The sequence below is a fragment of the Mus musculus genome, chromosome 7 (genome assembly GCF_000001635.26).
Source record: "Mus musculus strain C57BL/6J chromosome 7, GRCm38.p6 C57BL/6J".
NCBI lineage: Eukaryota > Metazoa > Chordata > Mammalia > Rodentia > Muridae > Mus > Mus musculus.
The window spans coordinates 38,073,077-38,097,513 of NC_000073.6; the positions used below are offsets into that span (position 1 = coordinate 38,073,077).

General features: G+C 47.7%; 1 long non-coding RNA gene across 4 annotated transcripts in view; it reads left to right on the plus strand.

The window, feature by feature from the left end:
* Gm30771 overlaps positions 1-22,111 on the plus strand; it is a 33,908-nt gene extending 11,797 nt beyond the window's left edge. For 2 of the 4 annotated variants that reach the window (XR_001778085.2, XR_001778086.2), the window contains exons 2-4: positions 2,353-2,527; positions 4,137-4,372; positions 18,218-19,405. This is a non-coding gene — a long non-coding RNA (predicted gene, 30771). Of the gene's footprint in view, positions 1-2,352; positions 2,528-4,136; positions 4,373-18,217; positions 19,406-21,365 lie in introns of those variants that run through there. The other 2 variants (XR_391291.4, XR_001778087.2) reach the window with 2 other exon arrangements.
* The last annotated feature ends 2,326 nt before the right edge of the window (positions 22,112-24,437 follow it).

The window sequence follows — 24,437 nt, forward strand, 5'->3', positions numbered from 1 at the left end:
CCTGGCTGGAATGCCCTGGCTCTGTCACTCCACAGCATCATCCCACAGCACTGAACAGCACACGTGGGGTGGAGGGAGGGGAGTCCTCCTGTTGTGTTTTCCCAGCACCTGCTCACAGAGTGGTGGAATAGGCCAGCAGCCCAAAACTGCACCTGCCCCAGGAGTGCACCTGCCACCTTCACTTTCCAAAACAGCATGGACGTTCCCTTCATAAGCATGGCAGCATGCTCCCTTCTGGCCACATCTTCCACCTTTATCCTGCCACATACCCAGAAGGTGTGACAGGCTTCTGGACAGCCATAAAAGGGGGAATCTGGAATCATGTTCCTCTAGTGATCCAGCAGGAGGGGCAGTGACCTGCAGCTTCTTTCTGCTGAGTGCCCTTGGGAGACCCTCTCAGGTTCCCATGTCCACCCATGTCCCAGAGCTAAAAGTGGGAAAGACACCTTCACACAGCCCGCCTTTTCCCCTTCCTCTGAAATGGTAGAGTCACATGCTACCTCGCTGGGATTTAGGGAGGTCTACCTAGCACATACTCAGTGGTGTACAGGGTGGGGAGACAAGGAAATGTCAGCAGACAGTATCCTTTCCAAAGGGTGGAAAGATATTTGTCCCCTCAAGCAAAGCCCAGTCTTCCAATTCTGGGTTCTGGGTCCCTTTCCTTTCCAGAAGTCTTGAGGCAGGGGTGGCGGGGGGGTGGGGGGTGGGAGGTGGCGCAGGTCACCTACAATGACACCTCCTTCTGGAAGCCCCCTGCATTTAGCATGGAAGGAGGAGGGTGAGTAGGCTGCCCTAGGCTGGAGGAACAGCTGACTGGCCACTAGCCTGCCCTGTGTAGCTGAGGTGCATCAGGGTGTGGGTGATACCCACTGCACGGGCATCAGAAGAGATTGTGTGGCATATTACTGAAGACAAATGGAACCCTGGGGTGGGAAAGGAGGGTGGCCAAACGGAAAGCTCAGAAGTGCCACCTGCTGGCTACTGAGAGAAAGACCTGGGATTGGTCCCCAAACCCTGTACCTAAGGGATGTTGGGGAGTCTCTCCCCACTCCTAGGCAGTGTGACTAGTCTTGGCAAAGAAGACAGCCAGATACTTTGAGGTTTCCAGAATTTTCTTTGAAAAGAGTCAGGGAAGGTGAAAAAAAAAAGGTTATAAAACTCATAGCCCATTTAAAATAAAGTGTAGCTTTTACACCGGAATAAACAAGGATTAAAAGAACACTATAATAGTGAAACAACACAGGTACAGTTGCACACACACACACACACACACACACACACACACACACACACACACACACACACACACACACACACAGAGCACAGCACAAGTACAGCATCGGCTTCTTCTGGTCCTCTTCCTTTGCACAACCCTATTTGGGGACCAAAAGCTCGGGGCAAGAGATCTTCATGCTCCTGATCGGAGGAGAAAACCAAGGTCCAGAACAGGCACAGAGCAAACACGCGGTGCCCTGCAGTGATCTTCCAGGACGGTTCCTCTGCACACCTCCCGGCCACCCAGCCTCACTTCCCTGCCCTTTATAAATATGCATGAAGCCTGAGAGACAGGGGCAGCCTCTCTCCCCCTACTCCCTTTTATTTTTGAGGGAAATTAAGCACAATGACAAACTTAGTTATTCATGCAACCCATGAGCCTGTTATCCTGATTATGCAGGACACAAACTGTGAGTATCTGAGTGCCTGCGCACTCATCAAAGGCTCCATCGGGCTGCACGCGCCCCGGCCCTGTCCTCCTGGCCGCCGCCTTTGTACTCACTCCTCGGCCAGAGAGGCTGGCCACCTCCCTCTGACTGTGCGCTCCAAACGCAGGGACCCCTCCAAGCTCTATTTTAAAGGATTAATTAACCTTGTGAGATTGGCGGGGGGGGGGGGGGGGGATAACTCCACCTGGCTATCTGTGCATGAAAGCATCCGCTCACCAGAGTATTTTAAGCCCACGGTGAGGACCATATGGTATTTCAAAGAACAGAAGTTGAAAGTACGGTACATATTTATTCCTTCCACAGAGTGCATGAAAGGGTTTAAGTATTTTATTAAAGCCTATATGTGCAGGCATGTGTGCGCACGTCTGTGTGTGTGTGTGTGTGTGTGTGTGTGTGTGTGTGCATGTGTGTGCGTGTGTGAAGCGAGCGGAAATCTACTTGACGCATGGAAAAAAATAAATTACACAGATTTATTTTCATCTTTCTGCCAAGCCACCCCATAGCAACAGTGAAAACTTGGTCTATGTAAACTCGAGAAAACAAGAAATATTTTATCAAGTCGACTTAACTCATAGGGCTACTGCCAATTTTCCCTTTTTCACTTTTTTTTTTTTTTTTTTAACACCAGCAGTCCCATGGAGTCCTTGAGCCAGGCTGAGGGAAAGCAGTGCAAGTTCAGGGCTACGACTTCAACCTGAGACCAAAAGGAGGACTACTTAGGGAAAGTGCTCAGAACACCACCTCCGAACACAAGAAGTCCCGGATTTCTACCCGGCAAAACCCTACCTCTGGAATGTTAGAAGGTCTGTGCATTTGATCCCAGTACCTTCTGTACCTAAAGCTCCATTTTAGGTCCTAGTCCATAAGGAAGCACTTTAATCAGGAAGCAAGTGCTTCCGGGTCACCGCCATCCCTAAGGGGTCACTATGACAACTTCTGGCCAATCCGAGTTCTGCATTGCCCTGGCCTCCAGGGACCTGGTGCCAGATTGGTCAAAAGACCCAAAGATCCTTGAATCTTTGGGGGAAAGAGGCTCTCTGGTAAGGAAGACTTCTCAAGCCAGGAATGTACAGCTCTTTGCTAGCCTAGCTGTGGGTAAAAAGCAGATACATTGAGGTTGGAGAGAGGGCTGAGTCAGGTATTTAGTGGACTTGTGTTTGGTTCCCAACAACCAATGGCAGTTTAAACCATCTATAAATAACTCCAGTTCCCAGGACCTGTCGCTCTCTTCTGGCCTCTGTGGGCACCAGGCACAAGTAGGGGGTGCAGCTGAAACATACACACATATAAAATAAAAATAAATTAATATAAAAACAAATTAATACTTAAAAAAAATCAACAGTATCCATTACTTTTGCATCACCTATGACTAAATACAGGAACGACTTAAGGAGAAAAAGTTTGGTCGGCTCACAGCTTCACAGCTCATCACGGCTGACTTCCTGGCAGTGGCGTGTGAGGTCAGCAGCTGCTCGCATCGCCGTGGGCCAGGATGCAGAAGGAGCTGGAATAGAATTAGGTGCCTGGAGTGTCCATCAGAGCCCCATCACTAGTAGCTCTACTTCTATCATGTAGACCCTCGACTCTTAAAATATTCCCACCAGCTGGGGACCAAGTATTCAAAACATGAGTTGGTGGACGGCAGTTCCAATTCAAACTGCAACAAAGCAAGCTGATTGGGTTCAAGTGCTCCTGAACCTAACTGTTCTCTTTTGGCCTGCCCATAAATCTGACCAACCTAGAGATAACCGGGGCTCTGCCTGCTGGTCCCAGACTCCTCACATGGGGTAGCAAAGAGTCCTGCTCCTGAGATGTGACAAGTGGGGTCTCTTGAGCAGGTGCTTAGAGGAGTTTAAGAAGTATAATTATGAAGAGACCTTCAGAGTACGGTCTCCTGATACACAACCCCATGAAGGAATGTATGGCCTCGCCAGTTCATTAAGAGCACACAGCTCTGATGTCAGAGCAGGGATTATGAAAGCCACTAGACCTTTTACCCCAACACTACTGATGAGTCCATGGTAGCAAGAAGTTAATGACATCAGGCAGCCTTCAGCCGTCCACGTTTGGTCTGCCTTCTTCTTGAGTTTGGGGGTGAGAAAGTTTATTCTGGTCTTAAGGTCTAAATGGGAAAATGCAGTTTTCTCTCCTATGAATTACTTCTAGGTTTTCTTGGGCTTTGTGCTTTGTTCGTTCATGTCAGATTTCAGCTAAGACACTTTTCATTGTTTGGAGTTTTTGCTTTTGTTTTTTTTTTTTTGTTTGTTTGTTTTGTTTTGTTTTTGTTTGAAACAGGGCCTCACTTTACAGGACCCAAGCTGGCTATTTATTCAAGATCCTCCTGCCTCAGCCTCCCAGATGCTGAGATTACAGGCATCTGCCACCATGTGTGACTACCCTCTATCACCTTAGGTTCTCCTCTCCACCTCCTACTAAGTTCCTGAGACCGACAGAGCCAGAGCCTGAGTGACACTACCTGGGGAAGCCTTGGTCTGGTTCATCCAGTTCCGTGCCTTGGAGGTCCTGCTCTGCTCACAGCTAAATAACACATATCTAAGCCGTGAATCAGGCCTGAAACACTCGCCCACACAGCAGTGGTGAAACTGAACTTTCAACCGCCATCCTCTGCAGGGGAGTGAGGTCATACGGTAAGAATTTAGCCAGGTTTATTGCCCACTTAAACGGTACTCTTCAGATTTGAATATTGCCTAGATGGCCAGGATGGTATCCCACTGTGCTGACTAGTTAGCCTGACACACAAACTAGAGTTATCTGAAAGGAGGGGAACTTAATTGAGGAAAATGCCTCCATAAGATCTGGCTGCAGGCTCTAGCCTTCTTGCTCTCACTCTGCCCTCTCCCTCCTGCTCCCCCTCTCCTCATTCCCCTACTCTCCCCCAATGTGCTCATGGCCTGCCTCTTCTACTCCTCTCTCTCTCTCTCTCTCTCTCTCTCTCTCTCTCTCTCTCTCTCTCTCTCTCTCTCTCTCTCTCTCTCTCTCTCTCCTACCTTCTCAACTGTCCTCCCCATGCCCTGAAGAAACTCTATTCTATACTTAAAAAAAAAATCTGGCTGTAGGGCATTTTCTTAGTTATGAGTGATGCCACCTGTGATGGTTTGTTTATGCTTGGTTCAGGGAGTGGCACTATTTGGAGGTGTGGCCTTGTTGGAGTATGTGTGTCACTGTGGGCATGGGCATTAATACCCTAGTCCTAGCTGCCTGGAAGCCAGTGTTCTGCTTGCTGCCTTCAGATGAAGATGTAGAACTCTCAGGTCCTCCTGCACCATGCCTGCCTGAATGCCACCATGTTCCTGCCTTGATGATAACAGACTGAACCTCTGAACATGTAAACCAGGCCCATTTAGATGATGTCCTTATAAGAGTTGCCTTGGTCATGGTGTCTGTTCATAGCACTAAAACCCTAATTAAGACAAAAGTTGAAAAGCCTGTGATAGGCTTAACCATGTTTTTATTTGGAAGAATGTATATTTGGGGACTTTGGATTTGGAAAGCACTGGAATGCTTCAAGTGGGGCTTAATGGGCTATCCTAGAAGGAATATGGAAGACAATGGTGCTGGGAATGGTTTGAACTGTGCTAACCTGGCCCAAGAGGTTTCAGTGGAAAAGAATCTCAGAATGTGGCCTAGAGACTGGTTTGGTGGTATTTTGGTGAATGCGGCTGCTTTTTGGCATTGTCCTAAGAGCTGTCTAAGGCTAAGGTGAAGAGATTTAGATTAATTGCTTTGGAAAAGGAAGTCTCAAAACAGCCTGGTGTAAATTCTGCTGTGTGGTTACTAAGATTCACTCTTATAAAGAACATTTTAATGAAAAGGAGCAAGCCGAGAAAGGAAAATATATGAAATATATGGTTGGAGTATTAAAGGGGCACCCAGAAGTAAAATGGAGCTGAATCCTGTGTTCAAAGATATTAAATTGAATTAAGGGAGTAGTGACCTTGGGGCAAGATCCTACCCAGCTAACTTTAGATCCAGGCAAGGTAGTACAAGCCTTTAATCCCAGGAGACAAAGACAAAGACTCAGAACTCTGAGTTCAAGACCAGACTAGAACAGAGCAAGTTTTGGGTGAAGAAAAATTTAAATCCAGGCTAGGTGGTCCACACCTTTAATCCCAGCGATTAGAAGACAGGCATGCAGATCTCTGAGTTCAAAGTCAGTCTACAGAGCAAGTTCTAGGACAGCCAAGCTTAGATAGTGAGGGAGTTGGAAAATAGAAAGCTAGTGATAATGTAATAGAACAAGAGGGGCACGTTCCAGCCCCAGCTAGCAGTAGAACTCGGCAGCTTTGGCCACATGGTTCTGACTTTAGATTCCAGAATCAAAGGGACTACTGGTTAGCTGGAGCTAAGACATAAGTGGTGATTAAGAAGAGACCAACCGGGGCTGGTGAGATGGCTCAGTGAGTAAGAGCACCCGACTGCTCTTCCGAAGGTCCGGAGTTCAAATCCCAGCAACCACATGGTGGCTCACAACCATCTGTAACAAGATCTGACGCCCTCTTCTGGAGTGTCTGAAGACAGCTACAGTGTACTTACATATAATAAATAAATAAATCTTTAAAAAAAAAAAAAAAAAAAAAGAAGAGACCAACCGGGCGTGGTGGCACATGCCTTTAATCCCTGCACTCAGGAGGCAGAGGCAGGTGGATTTCTGAGTTCCAGGCCAGCTGGGTCTACAAAGTGAGTTCCAGGACAGCTAGGGCTACACAGAGAAACCCTGTCTCGAAAAACAAACAAACAAACAAACAAACAAGAAGAGACCAGCATCATGAGTGAAATCTTCTGGGATGTGTTTTCTGAGAGCATAAAGCAGCTGTGTTCCAAAGGTAGCCAAGGTTGTACCTCCTGTAGCAGCTGTACTTGGTAATGTGTAAGACAGGTGGTACTGGTTTTAAAGGCATGAAGGGGTCATTGAGAGCAGCTGAGGTTTGGCACTGTGAGAGGCTATGAAAGGCCATTGGTGAAGGTGCTGCCTCGGTTGTAATTGACAGCCCAGGACTGAAGGGGTCATGAAAAGGAGTTGAGGCTTGGCACTACAAAGAGAGCCTATGAGAGGCTATTAGTGAAACCTAGTTGCAGAGGAAGACCCCAGTGTATTAGAGATGCCAGAACCAATGGATGATCACCAAGAACAGCAGTAACAGTGGAGTGGCTCAGTCTGAGCTTAGAGTGCTACAGAGGACAGAGCTGGAGAAGAAACACCAGCCCTTTGGAGAAGCCCAGAAGATCATGTGTGGATCCCAGACATTGAAACAAAAAGCTGTGGGCTGGAGAGATGGCTCAGCAGTTAAAAACACCGGTTTCTCTTCCAGAGGTCCTGAGTTCAACCACATGGTGGCTCACAACCATCTGTAATGGGATATGATGCCCTCTTCTGATGTGTCTGAAGACAGCCACAGAGTACTCATATACATAAAATAAATAAATAAATAAATACAGAAAGAAAGAAAGAGAGAGAGAGAGAGAGAGAGAGAGAGAGAAAGAAAAAGAAAGAAAGAAAGAAAGAAAGAAAGAAAGAAAGAAAGAAAGAAAGAAAGAAAGAGAAAGAGAAAGAAAGAGAGAAAGAAGAAGCTGGGTACTGGAGGGATGGCTCAGTGGTTAAAAGCACTGACTGCTCTTCTGAAGATCTTGAGTTCAAATCCCAGCAACCACATGGTGGCTCTCAACCATCTATAATGAGATCTGATGCCCTCTTCTGGTGTGTTTGAAGACATCTACAGTATACTTATATACATAAAATAAATAAATAAATTTAAAAAGAAAAAGAAACAAGAAGCTGTAAAATTGAAGTTCCCTTGGAGATCCCAAGATGTTTGAGATGCTAGAGCCATAGGATATCTGCTGAAGAATGACGCTAACAGGGAGTGGAACTAGCCGAGGAAAAGAAGTTTATTGCCGGCAACAAAGATGAACAAGGAGTTGGAGATCTGAAGACCACTTTGACATCATACATGGAGATGCAGAGTTTAGAGTTTGCTCAGCTGGCTTGGGAATTACAGTTAAGTGATTGGATGGATCTCAGGAGAGACTTTTAACATTGTTGAGACTGGTATAGACTATGGGGACTTTGGAAGTTGGACTAAATGTACTTTTCTTTTATTATGCTATGGCTAGATACGGCTCCCATGTACTCATGTATTTGAACAAGTCCGAGGAGGCCAGAGAGTGGAATGTGATGGTTTGTATATGCTCAGTCCAGGGAGTGGCACTATTTGGAGATGTGACCTTGTTGAGTAAGTCTGTCACTGTGGGCATGGGCTTTAATACCCTAGTCCTAGCTGCCTGGAAGCCAGTGTTCTGCTTGCTGCCTTCAGATGAAGATGTAGAACTCTCAGGTCCTCCTGCACCATGCCTGCCTGGATGCCACCATGTTCTTGCCTTGATGATAATTGATTGAACCTCTGACCCTGTAAGCCAGCCCCACTTAGATGTTGTTCTTATAAGAGTTGCCTTGATCATGGTGTCTGTTCATAGGACTAAAACCCTAAGTAAGACAGCATCCCTGGGCTGGAGGTCCTGGGTTTGACAAGAAAGCATGCTGATGCTGCATACACCAGGCCTCTGCATCCTCTCCTGGCTCCAGGTTCCTGCCTTGCTTGAGTTTCTGTCCTGACTTTCTTTGATAATGTACAGCAATGTGCAAGTATAAACTGAATAAACCCTTTCCTCCGCCACTTGCGTTTTGGTCCTGGTATTTTGTCACAGCAATAGAAACCCTAACTAAGGTACCCATACTTGTAATCTCAGCATTGGGAGTCCAAGGAAGGCAGATCAAAAGTTAAAGGCCAACATGGGTTACAAATGACTTCAAGACCCTCCCCCCCACACACACACACACTCAAAAAAATTTCAAGAGAGCAAATCTTGAATCCCCACCCCCTGCCCAGTGAATGATACAGAATCCTAAGCAGGGGAGATGATCGAAATACTGATGACCACATTCAGTCATTTCATAATGTTTACACATAGCAAACATCACATTATAAATGTATACAATTTATTTGCCAGTTGCCCCCCCCCAAAAAAAAACCAATCAGAGGAGGGAGTCAGATACTCTCCACACTCTCCAGAATGTCCAACATCTTATCACAACATGGGGAAAAAATTTAAACTGCCTGACCTAGGGAAACATAGCAACTCTAGAGAAAAGAAATCAATCCAAATACGATTTAACCTTAGATGATGAACTTAGCCAGTTTTAAAAAAGATTTGTTTTTATTTTGTGTGTATTGAATATTTTGCCTGCATGCCAGGCCAGAAGAGGGTATTAGATACCCTGGAACTTGAGTTAAGGACACTTGTGACCAGGCATAGTGATGCACATCTTTAACCCCAGCACGGCAGAGGCAGGTGGATCTCTGTGAGCTGGAGGTGCTTGTTCTCCGTAGTGAGTTCCAGGACAGTCAGACCTACATAGTGAGACCTTGTCTCGGGGGTGGGAGTGGGGTGGGGTGGGGAAGAATAGAATAGAAAGAGAAACAAAAAAACAAACAAAAAAAGGATGGTTGTGAGCTGCAGGAGATTGAACCCAGGACCTTTGCAAGAGCAGCCAGTGATCTTCACTACTGAGCCATTTCTCCAGACCCTATTGCTATTTTAAAAACATCATGTGGGGCTAGAGAGATGGCTCATCGGTTAACAGCATTGGCTGATCTTCCTGAGGCCCTGAGTTCAATTCCCAACAACCACATAGTAGCTCACAACCATTTATACTGAGATTTGATGCCCTCTTCTGGCATGCAGGTGTACATGTAGATAGAGCATTCATATACATAAAATAAATCTTTTTTAAAATTATGTGTGTTGGGGGGGGGTTGCTAGAGGAGTCCAGAAGAGGTCCAGATCTCCTGGAACTGAAGTTACAGACTATTGTGAGCACCATGTACACCAACCTCCAGCCCTCAAGAGCAAGTGGTGATAACCACTGAGCTCTGTCTTCAGAGCCAGTCATCAAGATTTAAAAGCAATTACAATAGGATGAATATTCCTTATCTGAAATGCTTCGGGCCAGAAATGTTTCTGATTTTTTTTTAATGTGGACCTGTGCTGGGTGGAGATTAGCCAGCTACTAATTTGATGTAGCAACCTTTGATTCTATGAGAGAATTGAGTGCATGATAGATAGATAGATAGATAGATAGATAGATAGATAGATAGATAGATAGATAGATGAGTCTGTCAGTTCATCAGTAAAGGGCTTGCCTTGCAAGAGTGAAGACCTAAGTTTGCACTTCAGAACCCACATTTTAAAATAAATAAGTAAGCAGTAGCCAGACACAGGGGTCCAAGTTTGCACACACTGTTTCAGAGCTGAGATAGGATTTCTAGAGCTTGCTGGCAGCCACACTAGCCTACTTGGCAACTTCTAGGCAAGTGAGTCACTCTGTCCTGAGGAACACCACAGGAAATAGTCCTCTGAAACACACACACACACACACACACACACACACACACACACCTGCACACAAAAGTGAACAAACACACCTCCATCTGCATATTCAGTTGCATATAAACACATCTACATCTGCACAGGAGCATACACACAAACCAGTACTTGCATACACAGCTACATAAACACACACACACACACCTGCATGGGAACACGCAGGTGTATACATACCATACACACCATCCCATAGAAAATTTCCATAGAAAATTCCAAATTATGTTTTTCCCTAGACAATAGAGCATAATATATAATATATATTATGGCATTAAGTATGATACTCTAGAGACACAGAGCGCTATATACAGGTTATAAGCAGATACTACATTATCCTCTGTAAAGGTTTAGTATCCTCAGTTTTGATAATTTTGGTGGTCTTGGAACCAAGAGGGAGAGCCAAAGACACCTTTGTCTTTTTTCCTGTCTTTCTTTTAATGAAGAGGTTTGGATTTCTCCCTACAGATAATTAATGCAATCATTTAGAAATGTTAGCTAGACTTGAGGAAAGACAAACAGGATGGCAGATCTTCTAAAAATCCAAACAGATACAGTGTGAGGCTCTTTTGGAGTCACAGACATGAGTGTAGCAGACAATGAAGGGAGGGGAGATCCTTTCTTTTCCCCCTCAAGACAAGAATTCTCAGTGTAGCCCTGGATGTCCTGGAACAAGCTCTGTAGACCAGGCTGGCCTTGAATTTAGAGATCTGGCCACCTCTGTTTCCCGAATGCTCCCTGGTTAGGAAGGGAGATTACAAGGCATTTAAATTTCAGTCATCAAGACTAATTGTCTTTGTCTGAGGCCTAACCTCCTGAGAAGGTGGATTGCAGTGCTAAGCACTGCAGAAATGGGGTGTGACACAAAGTTCAGAGAAAAAAGGGGCTCACTCCATATATGTTGGCTTAAAAGGGTTTGTGATACATCTAGGAGGAAGTCTGCTAGTGGTGAGGGATAAAGCACGATCTCGGAGTCTGCTTAGGGTTTACGGAAGCTGGGTTTGACTGTAAATATCAGCTATTTGGGACGCTGAGGCAGAAGGATCACAAATTCTAGGCCAGCCTGGGCCTAACAGAGGTACTTCAGGGCTAGCCTGGGTCTACGAAGAGACTTCAAGGCAGGCCTGGGCAAACTTGGTTTCTAAAAAGAAAAAGTAAAAATGGCAGCAGGCAGGCAGGCACGGTACTGAAGCAATTTTCCACTTGTGTCATCATGTAGGTGCTGAAATTCTTTGGACCCAGTGGGGTGGCGGTACGGTACAAGGACAGTTCGCTTCAGGGCTAGGTTCAATCCCTAGTATGAGAGAGAAAGAAGAGGGTGGGAAGTAACGGAGGAGAGAGATGGAAGAGAGGGAGAGAGGAAAAAGAGAAGGTGTAATGAGCTTCAATGGTATGACTGGTAAGGTATCAAAGACAAACAGGATGCCACAACAGGCCTGCACCGAACCAATCCAGAAGAAAGGGAGAAATAGCAGGAGGGCAAGGGAAGAGAATCCTGGAGAGCCCGTCTTTGCCCAAAACGCAGTGAAATGTGGGCGTCAATGTGTCCTTCTTAGTTCTACCTGGTTCAGCCTACACAGGGGCAGGACTAGGAACGTGGCGAAAGCAGGTCTGAAAGCTGTACAGCTTGGTGTGCCTGCGCATGCGCCGGACCCCAGCGCCACCGCCCAGCTCTCTTCAGCCCCGCCCACGCGACGCCCTGCCTAGAGCCTGCGCTCACACTTGGCCCCGCCCGTGACCGTCCAGTCCCGCCCCCCTCGCGGTGCGCGAGGAAGCCACGAGGAGGCCCAAAGTCCCGCCTACCCAGAGATCCACCTACGCTTTGGCTCTGTTACAGAGGCGCTTTGCGTTAGCTCGACGCCGCGCAGCCGCAGAGGACATGGGGCGGGGACAGGGGCGGGGTCGGATCGGAGGCGGAGGCTGGGTGGGCGGGCCCTGGAGTCACGTGTGTAAACACGCCGCACGTGGAGCTCAGCCTGAGCCAGAAGGGCGGGGCTGCGGGTTCCGAAGGAGGAGGCGGGTAAGGTGCGCGCGCGCGCGCGCATGGAGGTCTTGGGCGGCGCGGGACTGGGGCGGCCTGGTTCTGTCCCCAACTTCAGTTTCTTTATCCCGCTGCATTGGTGAGAGCTGTGACCAAGGCAGGCCCAGCCCTAGGGGACGAAACCCCCCTACATAATAACCCCACTACGTGCGCGCTCTCCCATTTCACAGATGAAGTAAAGAAACTTGCTCCAAGCCACGTGGCTGGAAAGTGGCGCCACCAAGATCTGCCCTGGACAGCAGGGCTCCTGGGCCTTGCTTTGTGGCTTGCGTGGCAAGAGGTTCTGGGCTCCGACTCCTACGTTCTGCCCTTGCCCTAAGGGCTACATTTGGTCTGGCTAACATGGCGAGGCCTATTGCTCCGTGCACAATGAGGTGACAGGGGTGCCTGCTCCCCCAGCTAGCAGTCTAGAGACGGGCGCAGGCCAAACCGTCGACCATGGTTTCCGTCTGGGTGTGGCTGGAACACTGCGGTGGGGTCCGGACACCTGAGCCTGCATCACTGCTCCTTACACAGCTCCTCCTCCATTTCTTTGCCCCTTTCTTCTCCCCGAGCCGCACAGAGCCCCTTTCAGAGGCGACGCCCAGTGCAGCGGGTTCCTACCCTTCTGCCCCAAAGGGCCTCCTTTCCTCTCCTCCTCGTCCTCCTCCTCTCCCATCTGTGCCGCGTGACCGGGGGGAGGCGCCGTACCGGGCGCAGTCCAGGCGTGGGGCCCAGCCAAGCTGTCATCCCGGACTGGCGGGCCCGAGGAGGCCTAAAAGGGGGGACCCGAGTGCTTGGGACTGGTAGGAAGCGTGCTCCAGGCAGAAAGGCTGAGCTGCCAGCAGTCCCGGAGAGGAATGCGCGCCCTCTTCAGGCTTAAGCGGCTAGGTCCTGCGGCCCTGAAAACCCATACCTGGGCCCCTCCCAATTTTGGGTTTGAGGGTTCAGGAGCTTGTTAATGGGACATTCCATTAATCTAAGGCTAAGGCTCCGAGGCAGCTCAATGTAGCTGTAGGCCCTGAAGCCAGGCTCAGTGTCTGACCTTGGGCAAATTGCTGAGCCTCCGTTTTGTTCAGTTTCTCCAGATTCATTTACCAACATTCCAGCCTCAATATGTCCCTCTGAGATGATGCTTTTGTTTTTAATCTCCCCATGCCCTCTAACTAGTGCCCTTGCACATTCAACCACGTGTGTTGTGCCCGTGCTTCCCAGAACAGCCATGGGGTTTTGGGCTCACTCCGTGTGGTTTGCTCCGTGGTGCACAAAGGCTTTCTGTAGAGAATTTGGAGTTTTGGCTAGGGAAGACCCTCCTTCGGACTGCCTCTTTACTCTGAGTGAAGTTGAGGAAAAGGTATATGGAAGCCAAAACACTGGGAGCCCTAGGACACAGCGGAAAGGAAGAATTAACAGAACCCTGCTGAGTTGTGCCCAACCCCGAGGCTATGGGGGTAGGCCTGCTTCTCCAAGCCAGTCACTGAAACTGCGTAATGGAGCTAGCAACTTCTGGGGAGTGGGTGACCATGGCTTCCCAGTTACAGCTAGAGTCCTGCTGTGAAATGCAGGATGCCGCTGTTCAGCAGCTCACCTCTGTTGTTGTTCAGGCCTTAACCAGGTTCTGTGCTATTTCTGTATCTGCTGCTTTTGCCAGACCACTGACAGCCGCCCCCTCCCTCCCTTCAACCCCCACCCCCCACCTCAACCCCCACCCCCACCCCCACCCCCTGCTTCTGTGGTGTCAGGTAGTTCCGATGATGAGTTCTGCCCCAGGGACTGATTCATGCCACATGCCTGTCCTGCCCTAGCTCCACATTCCTTGACCACTGTGATTAAGGACCATTCATTCAGCTTGATACTCTGAGAGGGAAGTTCTGGCCGGCAGGAATGTCAGCCTAAAAGATACTGGAAAATAGCAAGTGGAGAATGAAGTCAGCACAGAACCAAGCCAAGCTGGGCAAGATGGACGCCTCTGAACACCCAGATGGAGCCCTTCCTGAAACTAGATAGCATTGTGGCTTGGCTATGTCTCTGGATTCATAAACTTCTTACTTCTTCTGACCGTTGTTACTCTAATTTAATCTCCTCTGACTTTTTAGGGGACCCAAAACCTTAGCTACCACTTCTGAATGAAATGTGGGGCTTCAGGTCACGTGGCCCACCAGACTTGAGTCTCCCATGGTGTGTAGGGCTTTTGCCTGCTCTGACTTTTGGCCATCTCTTGACCCATGGTGACCTTGAGAGATGCTCTCTGGGCTTTTCTCCAGCTCTTAACTATAACCCTAGGGCTTAGAATCTCTGTCCTCAGCTAAGGAAAAGTGAACGATCCACTGGTCTCCCAAGGCTAGCTGGGACTTGGTGTTAGCCTCCTGCTCTTGTGCACTAGTGCACATGGCCCTTCCTTCTCCACTTCTGTTGGTCTCCTGACCCACTTACCCATTCTGCTCTCCCTTGAGCCCTCTCATAGATACCATGACCAACCTTGGGTAGTAGAGAACAGATGAGGTGTTTTCAACTCTTAACTTTCCCCCTCTAGATCCCAATTTCCACACAAAGGCTCAGACACTCTAGGCACTTGTACAAGCCCATCCAAAGGGCTACCCACAGCTGCTACCCACCAGCAAGCCAGAGGGTGGGAAGTGTGAACACACAGGAGGGGAGAGGATGCAGCGTGGGGATACAGACGGTGCGCCTCCCAAAATGTGCTGCTGCACATCTGCCCAGAGAAAAAGGGAGGCTCGGAATCGCCAGCTTTTTGTTATTTTTACTTTTTGGTGCGAGGGGCCATCTGTGCAGGTTTGAGTTTGTCTGGAGGCAACAGGGTTGCAGATGAAATTCAAATACAAGCTTACTTCGCAGGCTGTCATGCAGAGACTTTCTCCAGGAGCTGGGATGGCAGTGCTGGTATTTTGTTTTTAATAGCATCAGCACATGCCAGGGTCCAGCAGCTGTGCACGTGGGACCTTCCACCAGCCCAGCCTACCGCAGCCACAGTCCTTTCAGCAAAGGCTCAGAAGGCTGGGATCACCAGTCCAGTGGAGGGAACAGGGTGGCAATAGCAGAGATGGAGTGGGAACAATTCTGAAGCCCACAATAGCATCATGATCCTTCCCAACTATGCCCATGAATTTGCTGCTGAGGACTTGGACTCATCGGACCCCTATGGGTCTTGCTTCCCCCCTTCTTCTGTCCCTCTCTCCCATTGTGTGTGTGTGTGTGTGTGTGTGTGTGTGTGTGTGTGTGTGTGTGTGTGTATGTGTTACAAGGAATTGAACCAAGGACCTCCTACATACTAGGCAAGTGCAGTCTACGAGTTAGAATCACCTCCCTCTTTTCACTTTCTATTTTGAGACTCAAGCTACCGGGGCTGTCCCTGAACTTTGAATCTTCCTGCCATAGCCTCCTGAGGACCTGGGACTACAAGCTATGTCATCAGACTCAGCAGGGCCCTAATTTGATGGCTGCCTACTGCCTGGCACTTGTACCCCAACCCCATCCCCACCCTATGCTGATGAAGTTTATATTCACTTAAGAACAGTCACTTGTTACTAGACACTGGATAGATGCTTCCTTGAGGCCTCTCCCCTGCCCTGGATGGCCAGCCACATCCTCCTGGGGCTCCGCTCAGCAGGAAAAGAGAGAATCACAGGCAAGTTTAGAAAGTCTTCCATGAGCCTGGGGTGAGAGGGCAATGATAGGTAGCCAACTAAATTCAGTATAATAACAGCAAGGACCAAGGCGTGGTCTCTTTCCTCCTTCCCCCCTCCCACTCTCCTTCCTTTTGACTCCCCCCACCCCCGTTACCTCCCATCACTATCCTCTTCTGTCCCCCTTGTCCTCCCCTCCCTCTTGCTTACCTTTCCCTCTTCTTTAATAAGGAGCCCTTGCTGAGTGTGGTGATCCATGCCTTTAATTCTAGCTCCCAGGAAGCAGAGTCAAGCAGATTGCTGTGAGTTCAAGGACAGCCTGGTCTACATAAAGTCTTTTAATGAGGAATAGTATTAGAGACACACAAAGATCTTCAGTCCTGAATGATATTTTCAGACACACACACACACACACACACAGAGGGAGAGGGAGAGAGAGAGAGAGAGAGAGAGAGAGAGAGAGAGAGACTCTGCAGTTGCTCTGGGAGGCCAGGTTAGATCCCAAAGTCCGAGAGCCTCCCTCCACATGGGATTAAAGAGGAGCAAGATGGAGGAAGGTGAGGAGGAGGTTAAGGTCAGGCAAGACTGCTGCCTTCACTCCTCCGGCACAATCATGGCAGAGTGAATGTATAGATAAGAGCTTCCACGGCCTCACAGTCTCTGGTGCTGACTAGCTGGGCAGACAGAGTTTTTTTTCCTAATCAAAACAAAAAGACAAATTACTAGCATCAAGTGGGTACGTTCACAGTAGATGACTGAAGTACCATTGATAGGAGCATAAAAGAAATATAAGCCGGGCGTGGTGGCACACTCCTTTAATCCCAGCACTTGGGAGGCAGAGGCAGGCAGATTTCTGAGTTCGAGGCCAGCCTGGTCTACAAAGTGAGTTCAAGGACTACACAGAGAAACCCTGTCTCGAAAAACAAAAAAACAAAAACAAAAAACAAAACAAAAAAAGAAATATAACTGATAAGCCCTACCCACCCTTCTTTTGTGCTTGCATGAATCCTTCTTGATGCCTGCATCTATCTCATCCTGCAGATGGGGTGCCCTTCCAGCTGCCTTGGACCATGTTGAAGTGCACCCTTCTCAGGGAGTGAGTCACTCTGGGATCTAAAAGCAAGCCTCTGATGCCACACCTCATCCCTAACCCTGCAAGCTCATCTTCTCAGATGCATTTGGTCTTTCATCATGAGACAGAATGAGGAAGCTAAGGGGGGAGGTGGGGGTGGAAGTAGGGGAGGCGTTTTCCTGCAGTGCGGTATAGGGTCCAGTCCAGGAAGAACAAAGCCAGCCCTGGGTGAAACGTTTCAAGAGTCTCTCTACCTAGGGTTCTTTTACATGGCCACCTATTGGAGCAGCCAGAACTATTAAGCATCAGCCTTTCTGCATTTTAGGGAACAGCTGCGGAGTCTCACCTGTCCCGCATGTCTTGACATGCTTTAGATGAGCTGAGGGTCAAAGATGACTTCCAAGAAGGCTAGGGGAAGGTGGAGCCCAACTGCTTGCCAGGGTGACTTCTGCTCTATGCATTGCTGCGGGCCTCACCCACACACACCCTGACCTCTAGAGAAATGAAACTACCTTTGCATGAGAGGAAGCAGAGGAGTTCCTTGAAGTGTGATTGCAACCCCCAAACGCCTCAAAGTAGTCTTCATCACCATCTGGAAGAAGACCCCACAGGAAACAAAAACCAAGCCTTTAGTGCCAACTCTGAACTTCTGCCCTGGGTATTGGTGCAAAAACATGCTGGGCCTCTGGAGAAACTGAGGCTCCTAGTTGTCAAACAGCCAAGCCAAAGGACAGTAGAGCCTTGCAGGTGCAGGTGGTTTTGAAAGCAGGTAGAAGAAAATGTCTGCTTCTCTCTCTCTCTCTCTCTCTCTCTCTCTCTCTCTCTCTCTCTCTCTCTCTCTCTCTCTCTCTCTCTCTCTCTGTGTGTGTGTGTGTGTGTGTGTGTGTGTCTCCCTGCCTCTGCTTCACCTAGTGTTGGGGTCCCAGGCAGCTTGGACTCCAGGACATTTGTATTAATGTTAGTAGTGGTTGAATATGTGCAGTTCTGGGAAGAACTGTACACTTCCTTTTCTTTAAAAACATTTAAATGTATATGGAAGTTTTGCTTGAATGTATAGGCACCACGTGTGTCTAATGCCAGCAGAAACCAGAAGAGGGCATCAGATTCCCCTGAAACTGGAGTTTCAGATGTGAGCCACTATGTGGGCACTGAGAGTCCAGCCCAGGTCCTCTGCAAGAAAGCCAGTGCTCTTCTGCCCCACCATCCATCTCTCCCTCCCTTCCTCTCTCTGTCCCTCCTCCCTTCTTCCTTCCTTTCTTCCTTTTTTTCTAAGTCTTCCCTTTCTACTGTTTATATTTAGAAAACAAATTCATTTCTGAAGACTCACTATCTTCCTCAAACTCATGGAGATCTCCCAGGTGCTGGGTTCCAGGTGAGCGGCACTCCATCCAGCATGGTGGTTTTGTTTTTGTTTGTTTGTTTATTTTGAGAGTCATATCAGCAACATTTGTCTGTTCTAAGAAGACAAGTACCGAATATGTGAAGGTCAACAGCACTGGACCGGAGGCATCTGGAGAGATACTGTCCCCCAGGCACAGCGCTTCTGAGAGGTAGGAAGCCATGTCTGAATGCCAACTCTCATTTTTTACATGTTCGGGTTCTGTAGCATGTGTCGGTCTTGAACTCCCAGTCTTCCTGTGGTTGCAAAGAGTTAAAAGGTGAATGAAAACCCCTTAGCAACTCTGACCCAGGAGAACACCCACCTGCACTGCCCTGCAGCCTGGAAGAACAACACTGAATGCAGGACTTGAGAGAACCTAGATCAGAAGGCTGCTTGGGTAGGGACTTAGAGTAATACAGAACTTTCTGGATGGCTCTGTAAATCCTGACACGTACTAACTTTGGATAGTTCAGCATATCTCTGCCCTGAAGCACATGACCTGTCTGTCTGTCTGTCTGATGTTGAAGTGCAGACTGGGCTTCTGCATCTCATCCGGCCTTTGCTGCCCCTGCTGGAACTGGGCTCATTGAGGGGTGGCTGCTTTGCTCAACTGAAAAGAGCTAGAATCAGGGTCTCGGCTTGGTTCCTTCCATTCTGTCCATGTCTTGCTTTTCAGACTTCATAGAAGACTATGGTATAAGAACTCACCCATCTATCTGCTCATCCATTTGGAAACAAGTTTTTAATGAGCACCTATTTTGTGCTGGGCCCCTGGTCTGGGCAAAGAAATCAACTGGCTAATGATCCCTAAAAAAGGAAAAGCAAAAGGGAATGAATGAGGGGGTATGTGTATACTGGCATATTCACTTTTATCTATTGAGACAGAGTCTTAATGCCTAGGATGGCCTGGAATACCTGAGCTTAGGGTATCCTCCCTGCTAAGTAGATGGGCCTCCGTCTATGCCTCTATACATATTTTAAACTACTTAGATGTGATACAATAGAATGAAACAGCCTGTAGGAAATCAGCAAGCCAGGCATGGTGGTGCACGCCTTCAGTCTCAGCACTAGGCATGCAGGGGCAGGCAGACCTCTGTGAGTTAAGGCCAGCATGGTCTACACAGAGAAACCCTGTCACCCTGTCCTGAAAAAACTGAACCACCACCAGCAACAACAAAAAACACCAGCAAATATTTTCCCTTATTAATTCAGAATAAAAATACAGGTCAAGGTAAACCTTTGTGTGTGTGTGTGTGTGTGTGTGTGTGTGTTTATTTTTTGAGACATTGTCTTACTATATAGCTGTAGCTAGCCTGGAACTTGCTCTATAGACCAGGCTGGCCTTAAACTCCACCTATCTCTGCTGGTATTAAAGGCATGTGCCACTATGCCTGCCCAAGATAATATTTTAACTCCACTAAAATGGCATTTCTGAGGGATTGGCACTGTCTATATCTTCCATGTTTACATTATTCTAAGTTATAATGGTGATACATTGGCAATCAGAATAAAACAAATAAGGTCAAATAATAGGAATTTTATTTTTATTTATTCAGGCTCTTTGAAATGGGGTCTTACTTTGTAGCTGAGCCTGGCCTCAAACTGGGGCCCCTGCCTCTACCTCTCAGGTGCTGGAGTTATGGGCATGCACATAAAACTTAACAACATAGTAGGAATTTTAATGAAGCCAGAACAAATGTGAGGAGGTGGGAGCTTTCCCTCCTTGGCACAGTACACGCTGGGGAAATTTGGGGAAGTTGATTACAGCTGGGGGAAGGTGCAGGGACTTGTGTTGTGACAATCCCTTGAGTAGTGATGTGCCCTAGAGGAAGCACTCAACAGATGAGCTACATCCCCAGCCCCTCACTGGGGAGTCTAGGCAGGTGCTGCACTGCTGAGCTACACCCCCAGGCCATTGTTCCATTGTATTCTCTTCCCAGTCCTCTGGTTCAGTAGTGTGTCATCACTCTCAATACCCATGACAGAGCAGAGGAACACTAAACTAAGCAGACAGGAAGCATGGGTCACGTCAAAGTGGCAGAGCAAGATCCTAGTGTAAGGTGTCTGCTTCCAGAGCCCAGTGGAAACATTCTAGGGTGGGAGTCAAAAAAGGGGTGGGCTCACATAGGCAGTAAGGGACAAGCTGTCTAGGAGGGTGAGCAGGCAGTCACTTGGGCTGGGCTGTGTTAGAAACTAATGTTGGCCTGTAAGCCTAGAACCTAGGCGGATGAGGAAGGAGGATTATGGGCTAGCCTGGGGTATGTAGTAAGACACACACACACACACACACACACACACACACACACACACACACACACACACACACACCCTCCACTTCAGAAGGAAGGAAAGACTGATTATTAGTGCTAGCGTGATGGTGCCCACTTGTAATCCCAGCTACTCAGGAGGCAGAGGCAGGAAGATCATGAATTCTGGGCCAGCCTAAGCAATTTAGCGAGCTCAGATTTAAAGGGGGACAGAGGACTGGCACGTGGCTCAGTGGGTAAAGCACTTAACCTGCAAGTACAAAGAGCTGCGTTGGGAACCCTAAAAGCAACACAAAACCCAGTGCCAGCACACATTAGTAACCCCAGTTCTCCCGCAATGTGAGGAGAAGCAGAGAATTCTGGGAAGCCTGAGGACCAGCTAGCCCAGAGCATGCAGTAGTGAACAAGAGATCTCAAGGCAGAAGATGAGGACCAACCCACGGTTGACCTCCATACTTGCACTGTGGCATGTATGCCCATCCTTACACACAGCAATGGACACTCAGACACAAGATTAGAGGCAATTAAAAAGGGAAGGTTGACAATAAGTAATCGTATGGCATTCATTACACCCTAAGACCAAAATAAAATGGGGCCTGCAGGTCCCAAAATAAGATGGCACAGCAGGTTGATCCTGGCAACCTACATGGTGGAAGGAGAGAACTAACTCTCAGTTGTTCACCATGCACACTCGCGTGCGCATGCACACACACACATACAGTAAGTGTGGGAGTTGTTGGCTTTTCAATGTCCCTTGCCTTCCCTTTACGCCCCTGTGCACTGTGCTTGTTTTCTTACAGTGCCACGGAACCATAACTGAGCAGCTTCCCCCAATGTCTGCCTTCAGACCTGCTCTGAGGATGTCAGTCACCCTGTCCCTCCTCTCTAACCCCAGCTTCCTGCAGCTTGGGCACCACACCCTTCTTCATTTGACATGCAGTCTCTGTCACCTTTTTAATTGTTTTGGTCTCGTCTTCCTGTACACCACACTAGGAACGCTTTTTGCAGACTGCCAGAGAGAATTCGACAGCCACACCTAGGCCGGGAAGGTGGATTGCACCTGCAATCCAATGAGAGGCTGAGGCAGAAGCATTGCTAGTTTCAAGCTGGCATGGACTACAGAGCAGAACTGTCTCAAAAGACAAAAACCAAACCAAAGACAAAACTCCAACAACAACAGCCCTGTCCCTGGAGGTCACCCCAATCCTGGGCTGCTATGGCTCACTTGCTTCTGGTAGGCTTTTTCTGACCTACTCTTCAGCACTGCTGATGCCCAGCATTCAGAAGAGCCCCCACCCCCATCCCCCGCCCCCTGGAAGGTACTGCATTGATTCAAGTGGAAAAGCCAGCTTTAGACTTGAATCTCCAGGGCCAGTCTGATGCTATACTTTTTAGAATTGGGACTGATGAGAAAAATGACTTAACATTGTTGTTTATTTAATAAGAGACAGCACTGCCCTCCCCATCCGAGGCTCCTTGGAAACAGTACCAGGTAAGCAAGTGAAACTGAGCACATTAGAGTTTTCTGGAGTTAAATTCGGAATTAGGACAAGGTAGGGGGAAAAAAAAAATCTATGCTCATTGAATAGAAAATGCAATTGTCTGTCAGTGCAGGAACTGAGTGTCTGCAGCAAATTATATTTAGGACTCTATTGTCGCAGGCAGATTAGCTAATGCTTAGTTTTAAGTGTGGGCTTCTAATGCTGTTACTCCTGGTTAACTCTGCCTAGTAGGTAACCTTGTGGAACAAATGACTGCATTGCTTGAATAACATATTTGATCAAATAGGACAATTCTTTCAAAAATTGAGTTCTCTGTGGCAATTTGAGACCTGTAATCAGCAAATTAGATGATTACAGCAGGGATAAAAATAGTCTTCTAACAATGTCCAAGGTATAAATGTGATTTGAATTTTAAACCGCTGAACATGTGGTAGGAAAATGCACGGTTGGATAAATAGGACGAGACATTATCAGATCTGATTTCCCTCCTATCCCTGCTCTGAGCTCCGACCTACTTTTGTCCGAGTATCCTCCCGTCTTGTCTGCAGCTGAGTTAGGAGATGGGTCAGGCACTGTGTTCACGTCTTAGAGGGTGCTCTCTCAGCACACTTATCTGCCTCAGAAACAGTCCGCATGACCTTAGTTAGTATCACTCATTTATCCATCCACTTGGTATGAAATGACTTCTGTAAGACACTAAGCTTCCCGAATCCCATCTGGGGAAGATAGCATGGGAAAGCTGTCCGTGCCAACACCTACAGACCAGTTTCAGGCAGTGCTCAGAGAAGTGACACACTCGTAAACTGAGCTGGGAGAAGACTGGTGCTGGACCAATAAGCTGCAGTATCCCCATGCCAGATGTAGTCCCATGCTATCTCTACTTTTGATTCTTCTGGCCACCTCACCTCAGTGATTCCCTGATCACCTGGCCTCAGCTGTTCAATAGTAGATAGGGAAAAACATTTCAATCAGGTCTACAGAGCCAAGCCAGAGGCCACATAAGCCACTAAATTGTCACCAGATGATAGGGGGGACTTGTCTCACTAGTGATTCCCTTAGTCTTATGATGGAGCCATGGAAATTACCAATTACTAAAGGTTTTATTCACTCATGAAGAACTGTCTTGTTAGCACAAATGATGGATTTGCTGTGGCAATACTAGCACTTAATGCTAGGCATGGTGGTGCACACCTACAATTCCAACACTGAAGAGGCTTAAACATGATTGATGCCAGTGTGGGTTACACAGTGAGGAGACTCTGTATCAAACAAATCACACACATTACTGGCATGTGTGTGTGTATAGTCTTACAATACAGCCCAGGCTACCCTTGGACTCTTCTGTCTCAGCATTCTGAGTGCTAGGATTAGATGTGGGTCCCCATGCCTGGTAGCCACTGCTTTTTAAGAGTGTTTGTTTGGGACTTACAAATAATGAGTTAACTGGGTGTAGTGGCGAACGCCTTTAATCCCAGCATCCAGGAGGCAGAGGCAGGTGGGTCTGAGTTCAAGGCCAGCCTGGTCCTGGTCTACAAAGCAAATCCCAAGATAACTAGGGCTGTTACACAAACTGTCTTGAAAAACAAAAGTGTTGAGTAATGCCATTACTCAAATAGATTTGTTTAGAGTTTTTTCTGTATGAATGTTTTGCCTTGCATGTATGCCTGTGTACCACATGTATGCAATACTGAAGGAAGCCAGAAAAGGCACTAGATCTCCTGAAACGAGTTACAGAGGTTAAGAGCTTGGGAATCAAACCTGGAAGAGCAGCCAGTGCTGTTAACCACTAAGACATCTCTCCAGCTAGGTTTCTAATACACTTACTAGGAAGACTTAAAGCTTCCAGAGCCAGAAAAGCAAAGTGAAAGAATAGAATACCTCCAACTTTGCATAAATACAATATATATCTAAAATGGCTACCTTCTGTTTTATAGATTTCTGAAAACCAAGTTCAAATAAGAAGTTGAAAGTAAGTGCCTTTTAGTTGCTCAGTCATCTTGCCCCGCGTGTGCACACACACACACTGAAGCATTGTTAAAGTGAAATAGTACCAACAGAGGTGATGCAAGTGTACATACGAGGTTTCAAATGCAGTGGCCAGCAGCGGGGCCCAGTGATTGCATAGCCCATCAGGAGATAATCTGCAGTAAATGTTCTGACGTTCACTTAACTATGTCATTCAACTCTGCGTGACACTCCCATTCACTTGTCTTGAGACAGGGCATTCCTAAGTGGCCTGGCCATAGCCTAGAACTTTGGATTTTCCCAGGAGCTGAGGCAAGGTGTGCACCAATGTGCCCAGGTTCATTTTCCTCTTAGAGGTAGTCTGAGGCCACTATGTTAAATTGTTTAAACAAAATGTCTTATATC